We start from the raw sequence: 23,599 nt of genomic DNA, 5'->3' as shown, positions 1-23,599 counted from the left end.
GTCTTTATATAAATGAAGAAAGTAATTGTGAATTAGTTCTGATAACAAATACTGGTTTTTTTTTTTGCAGTTGTAAGATCAAATTGGTTACTTCAGACAAACGTTTCTGAATTATTTTATCTAAACACAATGAAAATGCACCAAAAGATTGTTCTTTAAGCAAGCCTAGCGAGCCGTGGGGTTCACTTCAGTTCCAAATGTCATGGTCACTTCTCTTGAACCCCTGGATTCCATGTCACAACTCGTTCCTCCTCTCGAGTTTTCAAGTGTTAAACATTCGATTAGCTCAATAACAACTTGTGACATGGTCGGTCTACTCGCTGAAGAAGCATTGACACAAGCCATTGCTAGCTCAACAAATTTCCAAACAGAATCAGAGTGGTAATCGTCTTTAAGTCTTGGATCTATAATGCTTTTAATATCTCCTTTGGTGACCATTAATCCCACCCATTCTGCTATGTATGGTGTTTCACGACGCTGGTCAATCACTGGCAAATTTGTTATGATCTCCAATAAAACGACTCCGAAACTATAGACATCACTTTTTTCAGTCAGCCAATTTGTTTGGTAGTATCTGCAAGCGAGAATATACAGATATTGTCAGGATTTTTAATGATTTGAAGTAAAAGTAGAACACACATGTTTTCAAAATGATAGTTAAGTACTCTGGATCAAGGTAACCAAGAGTTCCTGCAACGACTGTGGATACATGGCTTTCTCCATCGTTTGGGAATGATTTAGAAAGCCCAAAGTCAGCAATTTTGGCTTGGAAGTGTTCGTCCAACAATATATTTGCTGTTTTCACATCTCTATGAACAATTGGTGGTCTGCATCCTTTATACAAATATTCCAATCCTAGTGCAACAATTTCATTTTTTGTTGTTGAAGTTTACCATATAAAAACTAAAGCTATTGAGAGGAAAAGGGTCATTAGACTTCTTCACGAACCTTGTGCAGCGTCTACAGCTATTTTTAGTCTGGTTCCCCACCTTAAAACAGAGGAGTGATGCTTCCCTAAGTTTTTTCATAAGGAATTAGTTTTTGTTCAATAAGGACATGTTATCATTGGATCCGCATGTGATTGGCTTACCTGACAAAAGCTCTTTCAAGTCTCCATTGGACATGTATTCGTATACGAGAACCAAGTCCTTCCCTTATCGCAATATCCAACTAGGCCTACCAAATTCTTGTGATGAACTCTCAGAAGAAGATCAACCTAATAAACCAACACGAAAGAAAAAAATACAAATAAGTGGTTCATATCCAACAAAACGTGGTAAAAGATTGTGTGTGTTTACGAGTACCTCTGCCTTGAATTGTTTGTGCCCCTGATCTGATCCCTGAGAGACTACTTTAACAGCAACTTGTTCTGTACCATTAACATATCCATGATAAACCATGCCGAATCCTCCTCTCCCAAGAATCCTTTCAAAGTTATTTGTCATTTCAGTAACCTCTGCGTAACTAAATCTTTTCTTTTTCGTTATTTTCGGTGGCTCCGGTCTTGGTGTTCTTCTACCCTTTTCTGCAACACAAAATATTAATATGATTTTTTTTGTTTGATATGTAGTGTTACTGTATACATGAAAATTAATAAATCTGTTATGAATACCTCTATTGTTTGATGATTTTTTCCTTTTGAGAACAAAGAATGTAACCAATGCACTTCCAATAATAACCATTGAAGCAACTGATGCAACAACTGGTACAATTATACTCTTTTTGGGATGCCCACTTTCTCTAGGTTTATTTACACATGAACTTTCTGTGCAATTAAGGTTAGGGTTGCCTTCAACACTGTGAATTATAAATGCTATTCAGTATAAAGTGTATGGTATTTAACTAATGAAGATAATAATATGAGAAGCTGCCTACTTCAGCTTCAGTCCTTTCTTTTGTAGAAGCTTTTGAGGAACTTGGCCACTAAGATTGTTTCCACTTAAGTTTCTGTTATGGTAGAAAATAAAACATAAAAGACAAGTAGGAAATTTATAAGATTGCTACCTAAAAGACCATTTTTTGCTTCATCTATACAGTCATATAAAGTACTTACATGATAAAAAGAGATTTCATGTCAGCTAGAAATTCAGGCACATCACCGTTCAAGCTGTTGTTTGATAAGTCTCTAGCATTTGATGAATACAAAATATCCATCACAGTAGAAAAACCAAAACATTGTGAATATTATTCATTTATGTTTGACACGTACAGTTCTTGTAGATTGGTTAGATTCTGAATGGCAGGCATAATTATATCGGTCAATCCACTTGAAGATAAGTTTCTAGTAATACATATATAATAAATTTAGAACAAAGAAATGACTTAACCATGATGCAAATATTGTAAGACCTTACAAGGAAGTGATTGTTGGTGGAATGGAAGTATCTGTGTTGTTACAGTTTAGACCAGCCCACAAGAACTCTCTGGGGACACATGGATCTCCTTGCCAGCTAACTCTACTCAATCCGTAAGCACTTTGGATCTTATTGATAGCAACCACTGGAGGCATTGCATAGTTAATGATATTAAGAACTGAAAATATGTCAGATCTCCAATTCATGTGTATCACAAATGTAAATTTTTGTACACACCTTCATCTTGGTTTGTTTCTGGCTGAGGAAGTTCAACAACAGTAAAAATCTCCATAGCATTGAGGAGAGGAGGAAGAGTTGACTTTGTTGTTTTCACCAGCTGCAAATGGCAAGCCCCACTTTCGCATCTCAATGTCGATTCGGGTTGAGTTATCATAGTTACAATGCCTAACATTTTAGGACTAAAAGGTTTAGAAAATTCATTTCCATTCAGCAAAACGCTGAATTCTCTGGTCTCATTGGCTAACAGAGTTTGAATCTCTGCAAAGTGAAGGTAAATGTGAAACCGTGTTGTAGAATCCTCCATGTTCCAAGGAATATCCCACGTCCCATTAACATTTACATAGGTTGCAGCTGAGGCCATCGCACCTTGAGGCGGATCAAAACCATTAGAAGTGTTTACATTGAGTGTTGTAGTTATTAAATTCCAATCCTTCTTCACTAATGGGAACCACCTACGGTCATAGACATCATCAGGGTACCTGCCACAAATCTTGCATTGAAGATATAACAAAACCTCATGTGGTACTACTAATGTAAGTATCAAAAACAGATTCATTGTTTCGATTTTTTTTTTCTTGTTTTATGACATTTCTCTATCTAGCTTTTTTTATTTAGAAAATAAACTGTATGAAAATCCAAGATAAAGAATCCTTGTCACAAGTCAAAGCTTAATTACCGTAAAATGCTACCAGAACCTTTAAGATAAGTTCTTGATAAGAACTGCAAGGAGCTCCCAGTGTCACTAATGTAGATATCACTTCTCAGTGGCCGTAGCTCCAAGGTTGATATCATCGGCGTAGTTGTTCCAGTCTTAACAAGACAGATCTGCAAAGAGCTTAACTTGGACAGGTGAATAATCTCCCTATACTGACCACCTGGTACGGTAGCATTCAAGTTCACCGTTGTCCACTTATTAGGGCCAAGGAACAGATCAAAGTTTGGGAGTGTTTGAAGACTATCGTAATTCCCATAAAAGAAGGAAGCTCTAACCAGATACTTTGTTCCTTGCGTGACCTTCACGTTATAACAGTTCCGTTGTCCTTCTGGGAAGTATCTCAGCGTTACAAACGCCTTTTCGAAGTTTCTCTCAGAATCCTTATCAACTCGACCGTTCGTTCCACTCTCGACGAAACTAGCATCTGAGGTGAATGTTAATCCAGTAGATGGATCGGTGTACGGAGAACCATCAGGTAACAAGCCACAATCCAAAGTGATGAATCCTAAGAAGATCAGAGGAAGGAATAGTCTTAATCAATCTGAGGCTTTGAAAGCAGAATACAAGATTTACAATACTTATACCTTTTTGATCCTGCGCTTGCACAAAAATGTATAAGAGAAAATGTGATAATGAACACATACAAAACTCCATGAAGATGCCTCTCCATTTTCTCAAATTCTTTGAGTTTGATACCAACATCGTGTCAAGTTCCTGAAATATTAATCTGTTTTCAGATAATCAAGTTGACATTGAAAAGTATTCTTGCTTAAAATAAACTAAACTCACAAAGTGTCAACTACTAAATTAAAATAACAAAATTTTAAATTTTGTTTTAAGTTTTTCTTAGTGGAGATGATGATATTATATAATCTGTATTAGCTTTGTATTTGTGATATGGTTATATAATACAATTATAGATTCTAATAGGGCAAATCTCCAAAATAGCACATTTCTAAGTTTATATCCCAAAAATAGCACTCAAAAACTAAAATGACCAAAATAGCATTTTATCTTTTGAAAAATTTAAATTTTTTTTATTTTTCAAAATTTGAAATCTTATCCCCAAAACCTCACTTCTCAACTCTAAACCCTAAAACCTAAACTCTAAACCCTAAACCCTAAATTCTAAACCCTAAACCCCACCCCTTGAGTGCTATTTTTGTGACTTTTGCCCTTGAGTGCTAGGTTGGGAACAAAAACTTGATTTAGTGCTATTTTTGTCTTTTTCTCATTCTCTAATATTCTAGTATATATATATATATATATATATAACATAATGGAATATGAATTTTTTGATCAATATCAACAAAAGAATGGCAAACGATTTCATACATGGCAGATTTCTTTCAAACTTAATTTGGAGCGTCGACTCACGAAATATATTTTTATCCATACTATTTGATCTTTTGAGAATCAAAGTGTTGTTTATAACTATGGTATCACCATACTTGAAACTTGAATCTTTTTTTCCTTTTCATGGTTGAACATGTACTTTATAATTAAATTAATTTATTCCAAAAAAAAATCTGAAACAAAAAATCAAAACGTTAGTGTTTGTTTGGTGTAGTGGGAGAAAGGTAGTTCACCCGCAAGTGCAGTTTTTCTGCTTTAAAGTTACCATTCGCGTTTTTTTTTATAAAGTACATAGCAGAAGATCTGCATGCAGATCAATATTTTTTTGTTTTTTTTTGTAAGAAAAAGCAGGAGATCTACATGCAGATTTCACCGCCATTTTGAGATAGTTCATCTGCTTTTATCTTTTTTTAACTAATCAATGATTTTTTTCATAAATAATTAAATTTCAAAATAAATCTAAACTTCTTCTATAAATATTATATTTTCATTTTAGTTACTCACAATTTTAATAATACAAAAACTATTGTAGTTTATATATGTAAACTAATAAAAAAAAATATATTTTGTTAATTGTTAAAGTTTTTATATATTATGTGTTTTGATTTTTATTTTAATTTTAGTTATTAAGATATATAATTTGTTTTATTTAAACTGATTTTACCATTTAAAAATGTAATAAACTATTTGATCTGCATGATCTGCACTTATCCTGCTTGATCTGCACTTGTCCCGCTTGATCTGCATGATCTACTTGATCTGTCCCGCTTAACCCGTTTTTACCATTCGAAGCCTAATAGTCATGATAATTAAATAGTCATGATAATTAAAGCAAATAATTATCTTTAACCAAGTCTAAGCATTAGCACATTTTACTAATTTTATAACAAAAGTCAAGATACCAAGGCCAAATCTTTAAAGTCTAAACCATTAAAGAAATTAATATTGCAAAAAGATCAAAGCAGCAAACAAAGATGATCTTCCAATAATCTGCTGAATTATGCAAAGATTGAACGATAACAATACTTGCTAAATTATATAACGTCTGTAATTTAAATCCAATTAAATTCAATTTAACACAAAAATCTATGCAAGCTAAAGAGGAAATATGAAAGCAAGGATTAAATAATAAACTGCAACCGGGAAAAAAAAATCTTAATTCCCTGCAGATTAAACAATCAGATAAAAATAAAAAAAACCAAGAAAATAAATATATTTTTTTTTCTTTCCGGATCAATTAGAAGAATAATGAGCACTTTCATTATAATGACTTTTCTAATTCATGTTCAGAATATAGATTAACATATTCTTAAAAAAAAACTTTTAACAAATATCAGTATTGTTAATGCAAAAGGATAAACAATATTTAAAGATTTAAAATATAAAACCTTATTTTACTATTTCAGTACAACTGATACTTTTAAAAATAATAAGAGCATAAATTTAAAACTACAATACCGAAATAAACTGATAAAGAAGAATTGTAGAGTTGAAATGATAGATTTGTTTCACTAAATCTATAAACGCCTTGTAGTGAGACAGTTTTGTAGTGCTCAGATTCCCATGATATGACTACAATGTTTTTATCTTTCAACACCAAAGATAGAATCTACGGAACCCCTTTTATGTGTTGTACACTAAGACACAACAAAAAACTAAAAGAATAAAATCATTTGGAAGACTTGGTATGAGTTGATAACTTAGTGACCTTAGTTAAAGGGTCTCTCGGTTTGATTAATCTTCTGATCAAAAACTTTATTTTTTGAAAAGGATTTAGTCCTTTACCTTTCAATGAAAAAACAAAAGGAAAGTGGCTCATATGGTCAACATGAACCATAAATTGGAGATTTGAGAATGGATTCTCACATTAATCATTTTGAAAAATATTAAGACTTATGTTACAAAGAAATCATATCTGATTATTTGTATGCTTAATTGTTCATAATAATGATACTAATATCATAAACTAAAATAAATATTCTTTTTACTTTTTGTCAACAAAATATAAAGTAGAATTTGAACAAAAAGAATAATCTTTTGGCCCATAAACCATTAACCAAATCCCAAAACCTGAAACTCGGGTTCGGTCCAATATCTCTTTTTTACAAATGTCATTTTAAGCTTTACAAAAAATTCATTTTAAACATCCATTTTTCATTCAAATCAGCTCAGGTTTTGACATATGGTTATACTACTTCATAATGTCTAACATTCGGTTATTCCGATGAACGTCTTTACTCATAAACTTACCGAAAATGATCGTAAACCATTTTGTCAAAAAAGAGTTTCAATAGAAAATTCGTCCTCGTATAGTCTCCTCACTTTTATTTTTAATACCTATACGTTGCAATGACTTTAGGAATTGAAAGTTAAACCTAGATTAGAGTGGGAATCTCCCCAAACCAAACTAAGCCAAATCACATTAATATAGCATATAATTTTGCATATCCCATATATATTAATGGATGATCATTTAAAAAGTTGTAACATTAATTTTATACTAATTAAAAAAAGATACTTCTTAGGTGTCACTTAATTAGGATGACAATTTAGCTTACGTGGCACCTTAAAAATCAATTGAAAAAATATTGGTCCAAGTCCAATTACTAGAAAACATTATATTAACCCAAAATATAAGAAGTGTGTACTCTTTCCTTAAATAAAAGCTACAGAACTACCTAATATAATTAACACATATATATGGCAATTAATGACTATGAATATAAAGATTTGATAACAATTTTTGCATCTTTCTTCATTTTTTTAAAAATTTTATATAATAAAAAATTAGATTTTTTCTAGTATGTTATATTTGAATTTATATGTTATATTTTGAATTTTTTAAAAACGACTTTAAATTACAAATATGTAAGCTTTTCTTAAGCATACGACTAAAAGAATTAAAATGACCTGTATCAATTCGATGGTTGATCTAAAACCTTTCAAAACCATATGGAAGATAAATGTCAAAATAATTCAACTGTGGAAACAATACTGTTCACTTTTTTTCAAGAATGTGTTCGGTGGGAAAAGATAAGCTTTTGTATCATAATTTTTTTAATGTCTAATCCAATCAATCCATAATATATTAATTATAGTTTAGTTCCACAAATTTTAATAAAAATTGATCCCGTCCATCCGAAAAAGTTTATATATTAACAACAAAAAACATTGTATATGTATAAATAAAATAATCATACCATCAGATTCGAGAAAAAATTATACGAAAAGACATCCGGGTGATGGCGAGTTCAAATTAGGGTTTGGATGTTCGATCGAGATTGGGATCCGGGTGCTCATAGGAATTTCACGATTCGAGGAGAATCATATGGAGATGGGAAATTAGGGGAACTCAGCGGAGATCTGCGAATCAATTACCTAATAACGAGTTCGATAGAGTTTCAATCGAAAGGGGTTGGGAATGGAGATACGATTGGGCTTTTTAGGATATGGTTATCATTCAGATCCTCGGAGTGGATGCGGAATCCAGAAGATCAAGCACAATCATTAAGGGGTCGAACTGGAAATATCTTACAGATGGAGAAGGAACAGATATGGATCAGGTGGGGACAACAGAAGTTGTCGAAGAAGATAGAACTGGAGGCATTGTTGAGGGTAAGGGGGAAACGGCGGCGGAGAAGAAAACGGGGCTGCGCAAGCCTTTGTTTTCAGTTACTGGTGGACACAACTCCAAGTTTGCTCAAGTGCTTATGTAGCCTCGCAAACGGGTACAAGCTAAACAGAGCCTCCACAGGGGTGGTGGTGCTAAGCAAGTGGAAGAAAAGGGTACCTCACACCCGAAACAGCTACCCAAGCCTTAACTGTTTATGGATTGTGGGTGTTTTGAAGACAGCTATATTACGGGTTTGTTTGTTTTTTTTACTTTCAGTTTTTTTGTTGGTTCAATAAGCTCTACGAGCAGTTCAAGTTTTATTTGGTATGTCTGGGTTTTAAATGGGCATTTATTAAAATGTGGTTTGTTTGGTCTTTGGAACGTATGGAATAATATTTTTGGTATTGGTTTTTGGATTTGGTTTATTTTGTTGAGCGTATGTGATCATAACAGGAGGGTTGGTATTCTCGAAGCGGTATTATTTATGCTGGTTATTGTTCTTAAAAGACAAATAAATGATTTGGCACTTGTGTGTTTTGTTGGTTTTGGGAAGTGGCTCACGACAGAACATAACGTTCTTGTTGTATCGACTCGAGACCTGTGGCTGGTCTCTTTAAACCAGTCGCAGATGGTTTATTTGGTGAAGATTAGAGTGGTTACTTTGGAAATAAAGGAATTGATATTTGGTATAGATATTGAAGATGATTTAGAAATGTATACAGATTATTCTTCTCTGCTTTACGTGAAGAACAAGTCTCATATGTTTGTTTTTTCTATCATGGTGTTTATTGGTTTCAAACTAGATGATGAGGTGGATTTGGAAATAATGTATATCATTGGAATAGGGACAGGGCGTACCATTATTATATTGAAGCCGTTTTATTGTGACGGGTGGAGTGAAAGTTTGGTGTTTTATGGGGTTATGGTGTTTTGGTGGTTGGGATTTCAGGGTATCATTAAACCCAATTTTGCTAACTCTTGGGAGTATTTTTATATTTTTTAATGAGAGCACTAAGTTGGAACTGTAGAGGAATGGGAAGTAAATGGACAATGAGTTATCTGCGAGAGATATGGCACAAACATAAACCAGATTTTCTTTTTTTATCAGAGACCAAACAGGAGTATGACTTTGTACACAGATTTCAATTACATTCGGGTTTTGATAATCTGGTTACAGTGGAACCAAATGGAAGGAGTGGTGGTCTAGCACTTTTCTATAATAATGAGTATCAAGTTAATATACTCTATTCAAGTAATCGAATGATAGATGTGGAGGCGGTGGCTTTGGGGAAAAAGGTGTTTCTCACATTTGTTTATGGAGATCCGGTTCAACAAATGAGGGAACAAGTGTGGGAAAGATTAACTAGGTATGGCATTGCAAGATCTGAGCCCTGGTTTATTATTGGTGATTTAAACGAGATTACGGGAAATCATGAAAAAGATGGAGGAGCTTTGAGAAGTGCGGATTCTTTTATCCCTTTTAATAACATGATAAGAAATACTGGACTTCTGGAATTTCCGGCTAGAGGGAACAAAATGTCGTGGCAGGGGAGAAGAGGAAAAGGAAAAGGGGCTGTGACTGTAAGGTGTCGGTTAGATCGCGCTCTAGCAAATGAGGAGTGGCATACTCTATTTCCCTGTTCTTACACAGAATATCTAGGTTTGGTGGCATCCGATCATCGACCAGTGGTGGCGTATCTAGACGATAAAGTTCACAGAAGGAAAGGGCAATTTCGGTTTGATAAGAGGTGGGTAGGGCAAGAGGGGCTTCTGGAATCCATTACGACGGGTTGGTCAGATGATAGGATTCGTAGCGAGGATGATATAGTAGCAAAAATTAGCAATTGTCGACATGAAATTGCAAAATGGCGGAAAAATAATCCACCTTATGGCAAGGAGAAAATAAGCGATTTACAAAAGGCCCTCGAGGAGGTTCAGACAGATAATGCTAGGTCACAGGAGGATATTGTGGAGGTCTCCAGAAAGTTACAAGAAGCTTATAAGGATGAAGAAGATTATTGGCACCAGAAAAGTAGGAATATGTGGTACTCTTCGGGGGATCTAAATACCAAGTTCTATCATGCCTTAACTAAGCAACGACGAGTTCGGAATAGGATTGTTGGCTTACATGATGCTGCGGGGAACTGGATTACAGAAGATATTGGAGTGGAAAAGGTGGCTGTTGACTATTTTGAAGAGCTGTTTAGTACCACTTCGCCGACAGGATTTGATAGTTTTCTCTCAGAGGTAACAACGGGTATCACTCCTCAGATGAATCAACGATTGTTGAGAGTGGCGACTGAGAGTGAGGTAAAAGAGGCTTTGTTTATGATGCATCCAGAGAAGGCGCCAGGACCGGATGGTATGACGGCTCTTTTTTTCCAGCATTCCTGGCATATCATTAAGAATGATTTGGTAACAATGGTAAATAATTTTTTGGTGTCTGGGGACTTGGATCCACGGTTAAATATTACTAATATATGTATGATCCCAAAGACGGAGAGGCCTACTAGGATGACGGAATTGAGACCCATTAGTCTATGTAATGTCGGGTATAAAATTATCTCGAAGGTTCTGTGCCAGCGGCTGAAACTTTGTCTGCCGTCTCTTATTTCGGAAACGCAATCGGCATTCGTGGCAGGGAGGTTGATAACTGATAATATTCTTATAGCTCAGGAGATGTTTCATGGATTACGGACTAACAAATCATGTCAAGGAAAATATATGGCAATTAAAACGGATATGAGCAAAGCGTATGATAGAGTGGAATGGGACTTTATTAAAGCTTTACTAGAGAAGATGGGTTTTGATCTTCATTGGATTAAATTAATGATGGAATGCATATCATCGGTTCAATATCGGGTTTTACTAAATGGACAACCAAGAGGCCTTATTATTCCGAATAGAGGGTTACGGCAAGGAGATCCGTTATCTCCTTATTTATTTATTTTGTGCACTGAGGCTTTGATTGCAAATATTAAAAAGGCGGAGGATGGGAAACAATTGACAGGAATGAAGGTAGCTCGAGCATGTCCTTCCATTTCACATCTACTGTTTGCGGATGATAGTCTTTTCTTTTGCAAAGCCCAGAGAGAGGAATGTCAAACTATTCTCAGAATCTTAAAGGAATATGAGATGGTGTCAGGTCAACTCATTAATTTTGAGAAGTCTTCGATCCAATTTGGACATAAAATTGAAGAGTCCAACAGACAGGAAATGAGAGACATCCTGGGCATTCAGAATCATGGAGGAATGGGAACTTATCTAGGATTACCAGAAAATCTTGGGGGTTCAAAGGTTCAGGTTTTTAGTTTTGTGCAGGATAGACTAAACAAACGGGTTAATGGTTGGACTTTTAAGTTCTTTACAAAAGGAGGAAAAGAGGTGATTATTAAATCGGTGATTACGGCATTACCAAATCATGTGATGTCTTGCTATCGATTGCCTAAGGCAACCGTAAAGAAACTGACAGGTGCGGTAGCCCAATTTTGGTGGAGCCCCGGGGGAAGTACGAGAGGTATGCATTGGAAATCTTGGGATAAAGTATGTGTTAGCAAGGAGGAAGGAGGACTGGGTTTTAAAGACATCACTGATTTCAATACAGCGATGCTTGGTAAACAGTTTTGGCGATTGATCGAGAAGCCAAATACTTTATTTTCTCGAGTTTTTAAAGGTCGATATTTCAGGAATGCCTCACCCCTGGAACCGATTCGCTCATACTCTCCGTCATATGGATGGCGGAGTATTACATCAGCTAGATCTCTGGTTAGCAAAGGACTAATCAAACGGGTGGGATCAGGATCTTCTATCTCTGTATGGAATGATCCTTGGCTCCCAACCACTCGCCCGAGACCAGCAAATAAAAACCAACACAATCTTTACCCTGACCTCACAGTGGCTTCTCTTATAGACCCCACTTTGGGAATTTGGAACTCGCAGGCACTTCAGGCTCTAGTGGATCCACAGGATGTGAAAATTATCGAGAGTATACGACTGAGTAGATATCAGTTGGAGGACAAAGATGGATGGCATTTCACAACAAATGGGAAATACACGGTTAAATCGGGATATCAGGTAGAACGAGTTTACCCGGATAGAGCAAAACCACCAGCATTTTTTGGACCTACGGTCGATGGTTTGAAATCATTCTGCTGGAAAGTCAGGTGTCCACCAAAGCTTAAACATTTTCTCTGGCAGTTGGTGACAGGGTGTATAGCGGTTAAGAAAAATTTACAAGCGAGAGGGATAACTGGCGATATATGTTGTACAAGATGCGGAGCTGAGGAGGAATCGATAAATCATGTGTTTTTCGAATGTCCTCCAGCACTTCAGGTTTGGGCTCTCTCAAAGATACCATCAAATCCAACTACATTTCCCACACAATCCCTTTTTGCAAATATGGATCATCTTTTCTGGAGAGTCTTTCCGCAGTTAGATGATCATCAGTTCGCATGGATACTATGGTATATCTGGAAAGGAAGGAATAGTAAGGTTTTTAGTAATCTGGATATTGATCCTAGGGATACGCTCAAATTGGCGGAAACAGAATCAACCCTTTGGGCTGAAGCCCAACTAGTGAATGAACAGAGAATGGTCCCACAGGAAGAGATTAGGTCTTCACTGTTAAATCCAGGACGATGGTGTTTCACAGATGGTTCCTGGAAAGAGAAAGATACTTTCTCCGGCCAGGGTTGGCACAGCACTTTAGAAGGCTTCGCTGGGTTGCTGGGGGCGAGGAATGTTCGGGCTAGCCTTTCTCCTCTACATGCGGAGATGGAAGCACTACTATGGGCTATGGAATGTATGAGGAATTTACGTCAATCTCAGGTTACGTTTGCAACGGATTGTTCTCAATTGGTGAAGATGGTTTCGGAACCAGAAGAGTGGCCAGCGTTTGCAAGTTATTTGGAAGACATCAAAAGTCTGAGAGCAAGTTTCCTACAATCAGAGATCGTCCATGTACCAAGAGCGCAGAATACAAAGGCGGATAGCCTAGCACGCAGTGTTAGGATTCAGCCGTCTTTCGTCGTTCACATGGATCAATATCTTCCGGCTTGGTTTACAGAGTCTATATGAGTCTGTAAAGTTGACGACAAAAAAAAAAAAAAAAAAAAAATAAAATAATCAAATATATAAAAACATTGTCATAATATATACAATAAACTCACCCTGCGCAAGGCGCATATCTTATCATAGTCTATAATCTATTAAAAGAGGAGTACACATTTAACTTATACATCAGTTTTGCAAATTATTTACACTTCCATGCCGTTGATATATTAACTAAACCTATATTTAAGTAGATTTTGTCTTTTACGGTTTAATTAATGCATTAGTTAAATTAATCTATTTTAGTTAAAAAAATTCCACGGCTCCATTAATATTATAATATTAACTACTATAAAATTTAATGAAAAGTATGGAAAATATATGTAATATTATATATATAATATAAGTAATATTATATATATATATAATGTTAACAACTATAAAATTTAATGGTAATCTTTTTTTTTGTCATCAACTTTTACAGACTCATACTGACTATGTAAACCAAACCGGGTGATATGCATCCATGTGAACGACAAAAGACGGTTGCTTCCTAACACCACGTGCTAGTCTATCCGCCGTTGAGTTTTGCGTCTTTGGTACATAGATAATCGCTAATCAGGTGAAACTCTCTTTTAGGGTATTGACATCATCCAAATAATTTGCAAAAGTTGGCCATTCATCTGGTTCCGAAACCATCTTCACCAATTGCGAACAATCCCTTGCAAACGTTAACTTACGGATCATTCAGGTTTAAATTAAAAAAAATTAATGTTTAATATCTATCCAAAAAATAACACTACTTAGTTGCAATATTAGATCCTATTATTTCTATATAAAAATTGTATAATTAATGAGGAATATTTATTGTAACAATAAGATTGGAAACTAAAACACACAAAACAATAATTATCTTACCTGTTACTAGATCACATATGTAAAATATTCCTTCCCCTTGACAATAAGATTTGGAAACTAAAACACACAAAACAATAATTATCTTCCCTGTTGCAGTAAGTCTTCTAACTCAGAAGAGTGCATCCCAAGTAAGCCCATGAAATCAGTTCTAACAGTTTCGGTTCCCATTGAACTAGTTCCAGTCATTCCAACATTCTGAAAGAGGTTCTGACTTGTCATTAGCAGATCAACATGAGTGCATGGATTGCCGTATCTATCTATGCCAACTAAACTCTCCAAAAAGATCTGATCTTAATATCTTGACTCTCCATTTTTATAAATGCTTCACGGACATCTACTTCATTCTTCAACAGCTTATTTTCTGCCCACCAAAACACTCCAAGTTGTTCAATTGGTAGTTTTTCTAGAACAGCCGTCGCATCACCATATGATAGCTTTTGAACTTTTCGTGACCGTAGTTCTTCCAAAATATCTTGACGAGTATCTATTACACGTTGAAATCCACTCTCAACCTGTGTTTCAAAACTACTTCTTCTTCTTGAAGGGCGACGGGCTGATGTTCTTCGAGTTGGCGGTTGGGATCCTTGATCGTTAGTCACATCTGCAATTTGTTCAACACTTTGATCTTCTTGCATTTGGTAAAATACCGTGTCATCATTGCTAGGCAAAGAAGGCTGAATCTGCTGGATATGTTGGCCAAGCATATGCGGAGAATAACGTTCATCTTGCTCAACATCATGTTCACCAAAAATTTGGTCTAGCAAATCTTTGAACGGCAACGGTTTTTTTTTGCAACACGCTAACAAATTTTCCTTTATTTACATATTCCTACAGAGATAACCATAAAAATGTAGGTTACTAGATTTTTAATAAGAACATAGTTAATTGTATATGCATAAAGACTTACTGCAATCCGATCAGCCCACCAAGTTTGCATCATATCTATCTGCCCAGTAGATTGATCAACTGCAACTCCAGTGCGTTTTATCAGTTGACCATTGATACTCCATAGTTTACGCAGGTAACCAATTTTGTTAGTTATTTCTGGATCCCAACAAATCTTTTCTCCCACCAACTCAAAGTATTTGTTCTCAATTCTTTTCTTAGCAGCAGCATCGGGCATTCTACTACGGTAGTCTCCTGCTCTTAATTCCGCAATGACAAGTTCAAGCATAACTTGACAGTTTCTGTCTTTCCACAGATACTAAAGTACATATTTCTAGTTGTTAACTTAAAATATCTCATTTATACAGTTGATTACTGCAGAAAAAATTATATAACATAATTACCTGGCCTTCACGACTGGTTTCCCCATCGATTGTGGTTCTTGCCTCATTGTTTGACTTACGTCCACGACGTGCTCCATTTTGATTTCTTGGAGTTGACATGATAGCTATAATATAAACACATGAAACAAGTTTTATTATTAACCAACACTGATCAGTGCGTGTGTTTTTTCTTATACACATAATAAATAATCTTAAAAGTATAGTTTACCTGCTTCTCTTGTTTCTAGATGTATTAGGGTTATATGAAGAAAAATCTTGATGAACTAATGTTATATAGAAGAAGACAAACCTACGTACATTGAGAAGTTGGTTTAAAATGTCAGTTTTCTATAAATTTATTTGGTACATTAACATATTAATATATTTTTTTTACCATTTTTATAGTTATCCTTTTGATTCCTTATCTAATTTGACATGGAATATATTTACATTATATTCCTCATAAGAAAAGGAACGTGGGGGAAATTCTAATTCCTACAAGTAATAAAATTTCCCTTAACTGGTAACAAAAGATGGGAACTGAGAGGAACATAGTATTCCCTGCAATTTTTTTTCTCAATTGGTGTCACCAGTTGGACCCTTAAGGGTCTAACTGGTAACCACTTTAAAAATGAAAGGAATCATAGAGAAAAAAATTCTAAAGGAATGATATGGAATTAATTAGAAGGAAAAATTGTAGAGAAGGAATGTAACAAATTGTCAGTGAATGGTAACCAAAACAAGGAACAAAATTTCAAACAATAAATAATTAGATAATTAACTCTAAAAAATACTAAAGAATGTAAGCAAGATTTTTGGTCTACGCTTCATGTTGCCACGTCCATTTCAATTGCCACAATGCATGTAGCTCATAACTACAAAACAAAAACTTGTGTTACTGAAAGTATATATTTGTGCTTTTTAAGAGATATAGATATATCCAAGAATTTGTATATAATAATAAAGAGAAAAACACACACTGACCTATACTCGACGGGAGCCAAGTCTTTTATCTGACCACAGTTGTGTAGCAATCTGATCTCGAACAATCTTCATATAAACTGCCGTTGATGTTTCTTCATTTCCTCGTACATCATTTTCATCATCTGAATCGTTCTCACTTTGATGCATATGCACACCACTGTTCTCCATAGTCGCTTCCTCAAAATCAACATCTTTAATTTTGTTCCACCTAATAAAATTGTGAAGCCCATTGTTGCAAATATAACGTTCCTCTGTGTGGAGATGTCGTACCTTGGGAATTCATTAAAACTCTCCACTTTTTCTTCCATACACCAAACGTACGTTCAATAACTGAACGTAATGATGCATGCCATCTATTGAACATTTCCTTACTATTTCTTGGAGGCTCGCAATTTATAAAGTCTTGAAGATGATATCGAGTACCTTCTTTTCTTTCTTTTCGGTATAGAGCTAAATAACCACGTCTATTTGCATAACCAGAATCTACGAGATAATATTTTTCTCCAGGAGGTGTAGGAAACAACGGATCATCGCGCATAGCGGTATCTAGCACTCTAGAGTCATGCGTTGATCCTGCCATTCCAACGAAACAATACGTAAAAAGCATATCGTGATCACATACTCCTAGAACATTTAGACTTGCCGTTCCTTTCCGGTTCACAAATCGTAATGCATCACGACCTGGAGTCACCATTACGGGTACATGTGTTCCATCAAGAGCCCCGATAGATCCATTAAAATATGGCCAATATCGTTTATCTCCTTGTAAACTATTAGATATTGCTTCAAACTCAGAAGCAGTTCTTGGCCGTAAGTAGTCAACTGCCAATTTTACCATTGCCCCCAGAACATGATGAAACTTTCTACCTATAGTCTCCTGGGCATGACCGAATCTTAAACCGATGTCATGTTGAGTGTCATTTTGACCACAGAGAACAAGAAAAATTGCAACACTCTCATCGACTTTAATATTAAGCGACTCTTGTAACCCATACTTTTTCTCAAGGACTTCACATAAACGGATAAACGCTTCTGAGCTCATACGAATAAGAGTACGGCACGAGATTTCATTGTTGTAGATCTGTTCCCGTATTATTTTCCAACCATTTCCCCACACGTTGTTCGTTGGATTCTTGCAAAAGTTGTTATTTAATATAGGATGCATGTACCTTTGCATAAATTCTTCTTCTTCCAATAACATAAGCTCCACTAACTCATCTTCTTCTAGATTTTCAGTTCCACGAGAAAGTAAATATATAATACGAAGATCCTGCATATATATTTATAAAACTTATTATTATTGATATAATCCTTAGAAAAACTTCATGCTTTTATAAATAAAAATAAATAAAATCCATATAAATATCAAACACCAAAATATAAATCTCAGAAAACTTAAACAAGCTTTTCAGCATCACTTCCATCATCATGTATATGGACTACACGTGCTGCATTTTTTGTTGATTCTTCTAACTCAGAAGAGTGCATCCCAAGTAAGCCCATGAAATCAGTTCTAACAGTTTCGGTTCCCATTGAACTAGTTCCAGTCATTCCAACATTCTGAAAGAGGTTCTGACTTGTCATTAGCAGATCAACATGAGTGCATGGATTGCCGTATCTATCTATGCCAACTAAACTCTCCAAATATCTGATCTAATATCTTGACTCTCCATTTTTATAAATGCTTCACGGACATCTACTTCATTCTTCAACAGCTTATTTCTGCCCACCAAAACACTCCAAGTTGTTCAATTGGTAGTTTTTCTAGAACAGCCGTCGCATCACCATATGATAGCTTTTGAACTTTTCGTGACCGTAGTTCTTCCAAAATATCTTGACGAGTATCTATTACACGTTGAAATCCACTCTCAACCTGTGTTTCAAAACTACTTCTTCTTCTTGGAGGGCGACGGGCTGATGTTCTTCGAGTTGGCGGTTGGGATCCTTGATCGTTAGTCACATCTGCAATTTGTTCAACACTTTGATCTTCTTGCATTTGGTAAAATACCGTGTCATCATTGCTAGGCAAAGAGGCTGAATCTGCTGGATATGTTGGCCAAGCATATGCGGAGAATAACGTTCATCTTGCTCAACATCATGTTCACCAAAAATTTGGTCTAGCAAATCTTTGAACGGCAACGGTTTTTTTTGCAACACGCTAACAAATTTTCCTTTATTCCATATTCCTACAGAGATAACCATAAAAATGTAGGTTACTAGATTTTTAATAAGAACATAGTTAATTGTATATGCATAAAGACTTACTGCAATCCGATCAGCCCACCAAGTTTGCATCATATTTATCTGTCCAGTAGATTGATCAACTGCAACTCCAGTGCGTTTTATCAGTTGACCATTGATACTCCATAGTTTATGCAGGTAACCAATTTTGTTAGTTATTTCTGGATCCCAACAAATCTTTTCTTCCACCAACTCAAAGTATTTGTTCTCAATTCTTTTCTTAGCAGCAGCATCGGGCATTCTACTACGGTAGTCTCCTGCTCTTAATTCCGCAATGACAAGTTCAAGCATAACTTGACAGTTTCTGTCTTTCCACAGATACTAAAGTACATATTTCTAGTTGTTAAATTAAAATATCTCATTTATACAGTTGATTACTGCAGAAAAAATTATATAACATAATTACCTGGCCTTCACGACTGGTTTCCCATCGATTGTGGTTCTTGCCTCATTGTTTTACTTACGTCCACGACGTGCTCCATTTTGATTTCTTGGAGTTGACATGATAGCTATAATATAAACACATGAAACAAGTTTTATTATTAACCACACTGATCAGTGCGTGTGTTTTTTCTTATACACATAATAAATAATCTTAAAAGTATAGTTTACCTGCTTCTCTTGTTTCTAGATGTATTAGGGTTATATGAAGAAAATGCTTGATGAACTAATGTTATATAGAAGAAGACAAACCTACGTACATTGAGAAGTTGGTTTTAAAATGTCAGTTTTCTATAAATTTATTTGGTACATTAACATATTAATATATTTTTTTACCATTTTTATAGTTTTCCTTTTGATTCCTTATCTAATTTGACATGGAATATATTTACATTATATTCCTCATAAGAAAAGGAACGTGGGGGAAATTCTAATTCCTACAAGTAATAAAATTTCCCTTTAACTGGTAACAAAAGACGGGAACCGAGAGGAACATAGTATTCCCTGCAATTTTTTTCCTCAATTGGTTTCACCAGTTGGACCCTTAATTTTTTCTGAAAATTTAAGGTATAAAATATATCCATAATTGACAGCTTTCATACGAAATTTAGATCATAAATATATACTATCAAATTATTTCCTATATTCTCTCTGACCAATATTACCTTTAATACAAACTTAAGCTTATTTATAATTTTTTTTTATCAGTTACATCAATTTTATATTTTCATTTTATTTTCTTACTGATTTAAATCTTAATTTTTATATGTTTCAAATTTGATAGAAATTTAACAATCATTTTATTTTTTTACCAATTTTATAACTACTGTACCATTTAAAAATAGCATATTAACTCATAATTGTCTATTTTCCATACTTTTCATTTTAATTTTTTTTCGCTATATATCTTAGACATGGATCTAATTATAAAAATGTTGGATTTAGACTCAAAATTGGTATTACATTTTACGTTAAAACGCAAAAAAAAAAAAATTTACACGGTTTTATAGAACTACATTTACAAATATAACACTATGTACAAACAAAAATTAAAATGTAAAATTAAATATTCATGCAGTCGCACGGATCAAAGTCTAGTATACTATTTTTAATAAAGTCACTTTAAATTTTACTATAAAAGATTGTTGGGCACACATATAAATATTTATTGTCTTTTCATTCTATCATTAACTATTTATACTATACAATATTTTACATGAATCCTATTATTACACTTCATTTTATGTAATACACTTTTTCTCTATAAATATTTTATCACCCAACGATATGATTGTTGTACAATTACATTATACATCATATCTTACACTTTATAATGAACCTAGGGTTATTAAAATGAGTTAAGCATATATAATACAACTTATTATACCATGTCATCTTACGTTATATGGTTCCAAATATTTATAAAATCAAATTTGATAAAAGAAAACATTTTAGCAAACCACTGACTAAAACAAAAACTATATATTGCATAAAATTAAATTTTATAAAAGTATTTATGATAAAAAATTGTTTAATATAAATTTAAAATATATTAAAATTCCTACAAAACTATACTATTAAAATAGTCAAAAATTTGTCAAGTATATCTTAAGTCTCAACAACTCAACAAATACAACTATTATAAAATGTACACAAAATATAAAAGAGAGTATGTCTGGACATTCTTGTCTTTGAATCGGCTACATATAGGTTATTTTCGGGTCTGGATCCTACACATATGAACCTAACTAGGTATTTGAATATTTCTGGTTCGGTTCAGTATTTGGGGTCCAAGTGGGTTCGGGTTCATAATTCAAATACCTATAAAACCTGTAATTTTTGGATACGTAACGAGTCTGGATCGGTTCAGGTATTTAGGATCCAAAAAGACCTGAAATACCCAAAAACTCAAATGCACAAAAATATTCAAATACCCAAAAGACCCAAAATTTTATCCGAAATATGATCCAATGAACCGATAAATACCCAAAATATATTTTAAAATTTAAAATTTTATCCAAAACCCGAAACTATAACCAAAAACCTGAACTCGAAACTTAAAAAATATTCATAATGCCAAAAATATATGAAGTGCCCTATTATACCTAAAATCCACAAAATATTTCAGGTATTTTTGGCACCGAACGGGCCTGTAAGACTCTAACTTGAGCAGAGACCCGACGGTCCAAGAAAATACTCAATAGGTATTTTACGCTTGACCTGGATCTGAACAGAACCGGTATTTTCAATTCAGTCTTGGTTTAGTTTTTCGGATCCGGGTAAAATGTCTAGGCTTAAGAGAAAGTTACATAAAAGTGTACATACAAAATCTCAATAAACTAATTCATAGCTTATATAGGCTTTTTCAAAATATTCTTTTTGATATAACATGACTTTGTAACATAATTATGCATAACAATCCCATAATACTATTCATATCAAAATTTGTTTAAAATAAACAAAAACATATGTGTTTTGAAGGGCATACCAAAATCTAGTACCAAAATATTGTAAGCTAATAAAACTAATGCATACTTATTAAATTTTCGTTTAAAAGGTTCTCAAAGACAATTTAACACTCGATAGGTTTCAAACTAAGTTTATGTGTTTATATTTTAAAACATGAGAAAACAAATAACAAAAAATCCATTTTTGAAATATGTAAATAACTTTTAAAGAAATAAACGCCAAATTCAAACCAAAAGATTCTTTCGAGTTTTCGCTTACAGTTAAATGAGTTTTGCAAAGAAACTAGAACTAATGAACTCCCTTGTCAGAGTACCATGGTTGGTGTAAAAATTACTCCAACTTTCTTTTTGAACATAATTTCTACAAATTTCGTACCAAACTTTCCCTTTGATACAGTTTTATTTACTTAAAATATATTACTTTTTTTATTGTGAAGAGTCATACGCTAATAAAAAAATATTATCATATTTTTTCACCTATTCTTTTTTACCGAAATTCCAATATAATAAGTCCATGCGGCACTAGGCTACCACGTCCGGCGGTGAAAAAGAAAACAAACATAAGATTTTTTGTATGAGCAAAGTCTAAACTAGGGTTGGGCAAAAAATTCGTATCCGAAAAACCGAACCGAACCCAATTCAAAAAGTAGTATCGAACCCGAACCAAAATTGATTAAATATCCGAATGGGTTCAAAATTTTGGTATTTAGAGAACAAAAACCAATCCGATCCAAACCGTAGTATTTCGGGTATCCGATTATATCCAAAAATTGATTTATATACCTATATATATTAATTATTTTTAGATTTAATATATATTAAGAACATCAAAATATATAAGATACTATTAAATTGTCTAACATACTTATAAATATATACAAATAGTTAAAAGTACATATTTAAAATAGCTAAAGTATATTCAAAACACCAAAAATACTTAAAATATCTATTGATTCTCAATCTAAATATTCAAACCAAACCAATTTATATGTTAATTTTAGGTTACTTTGACATATGCTATTCAAATTTATATGTAATATATTGTTTTGTTTATAGATTTTGAGAAATTTAAAGTATATAATGAATTTTAATATTTTAAAATATTTATATGGGTTATCTGAACCCGAACTGAACCCGCAAAGATCCGAACCGAACCCGAACCGAAATTTAGAAATACTTGAATGGGACTGAAATCTTTGAACCCAAAAATCCGAAATCCGAATAGACCCGAACCGAACTCGAATAGGTACCCGAACACCCATCCCTAGTCTAAACTCTCAAACCGACTCTGTTTACGAAATTGAAGTTCTTTTGGCATGAATCGAACCTAGTCGAACCCAAACCAACTGAATCCAAACCAATCCAAACAAAATTTAAGTCTAGTATTAAATTATGATTACAAATTTTTCCATCCTAAACAGTGGTTCGGTATAAAACCAAACCGAGAAATCAATGAATTTACCTAATTATTTGAATTAACCATACAAATAATATCAAGATACTATAATTCTAAAATACCCACATATTTTTATTTTTATTCAATATCATATATTTTTCTAACCTATATATAATCAAAAGTTTTGATTAAAAGAAAGAAAAGTCTAAACTCTTTATATCCAAATGGTGTCTGCCTAAAACCAAAACCAAGTGTCGTTAACAACAAAAGTTTCCACTATGACTTTTTCTAAAGGTTTTGTTTCAGTTATGTATTGGATTAGATTGAGTTAACATAGTTATATTTTATTGTGGCCAACATGATGACTTAATGATGTTATGTGTATGTTTTAAAACATGACACTAAACTAAAATAAACCCTATTAAACGAGCCAAAACAAAAACCGAACCAAATTCAAACCAAACAAAACTAATTGTTGTTTACTTCATTTGAGAAATTTTTATAACTGTATTAATCAAAACGAACCGAACCCAAAAACCGATAAAAATACCTGAAG

At 33.8% G+C, this 23,599-nt stretch overlaps 1 pseudogene; it reads right to left on the bottom strand.

Annotated features, from left to right (window-relative positions):
* Positions 1-55: 55 nt before the first annotated feature.
* Positions 56-3,979, bottom strand: LOC106451633 (annotated as a pseudogene).
* Positions 3,980-23,599: the final 19,620 nt, after the last annotated feature.

Source organism: Brassica napus, unplaced genomic scaffold (assembly GCF_020379485.1).
Source record: "Brassica napus cultivar Da-Ae unplaced genomic scaffold, Da-Ae ScsIHWf_2815;HRSCAF=3592, whole genome shotgun sequence".
Classification (NCBI taxonomy): domain Eukaryota; kingdom Viridiplantae; phylum Streptophyta; class Magnoliopsida; order Brassicales; family Brassicaceae; genus Brassica; species Brassica napus.
This window is presented reverse-complemented; position numbering and strand designations above follow the sequence as displayed.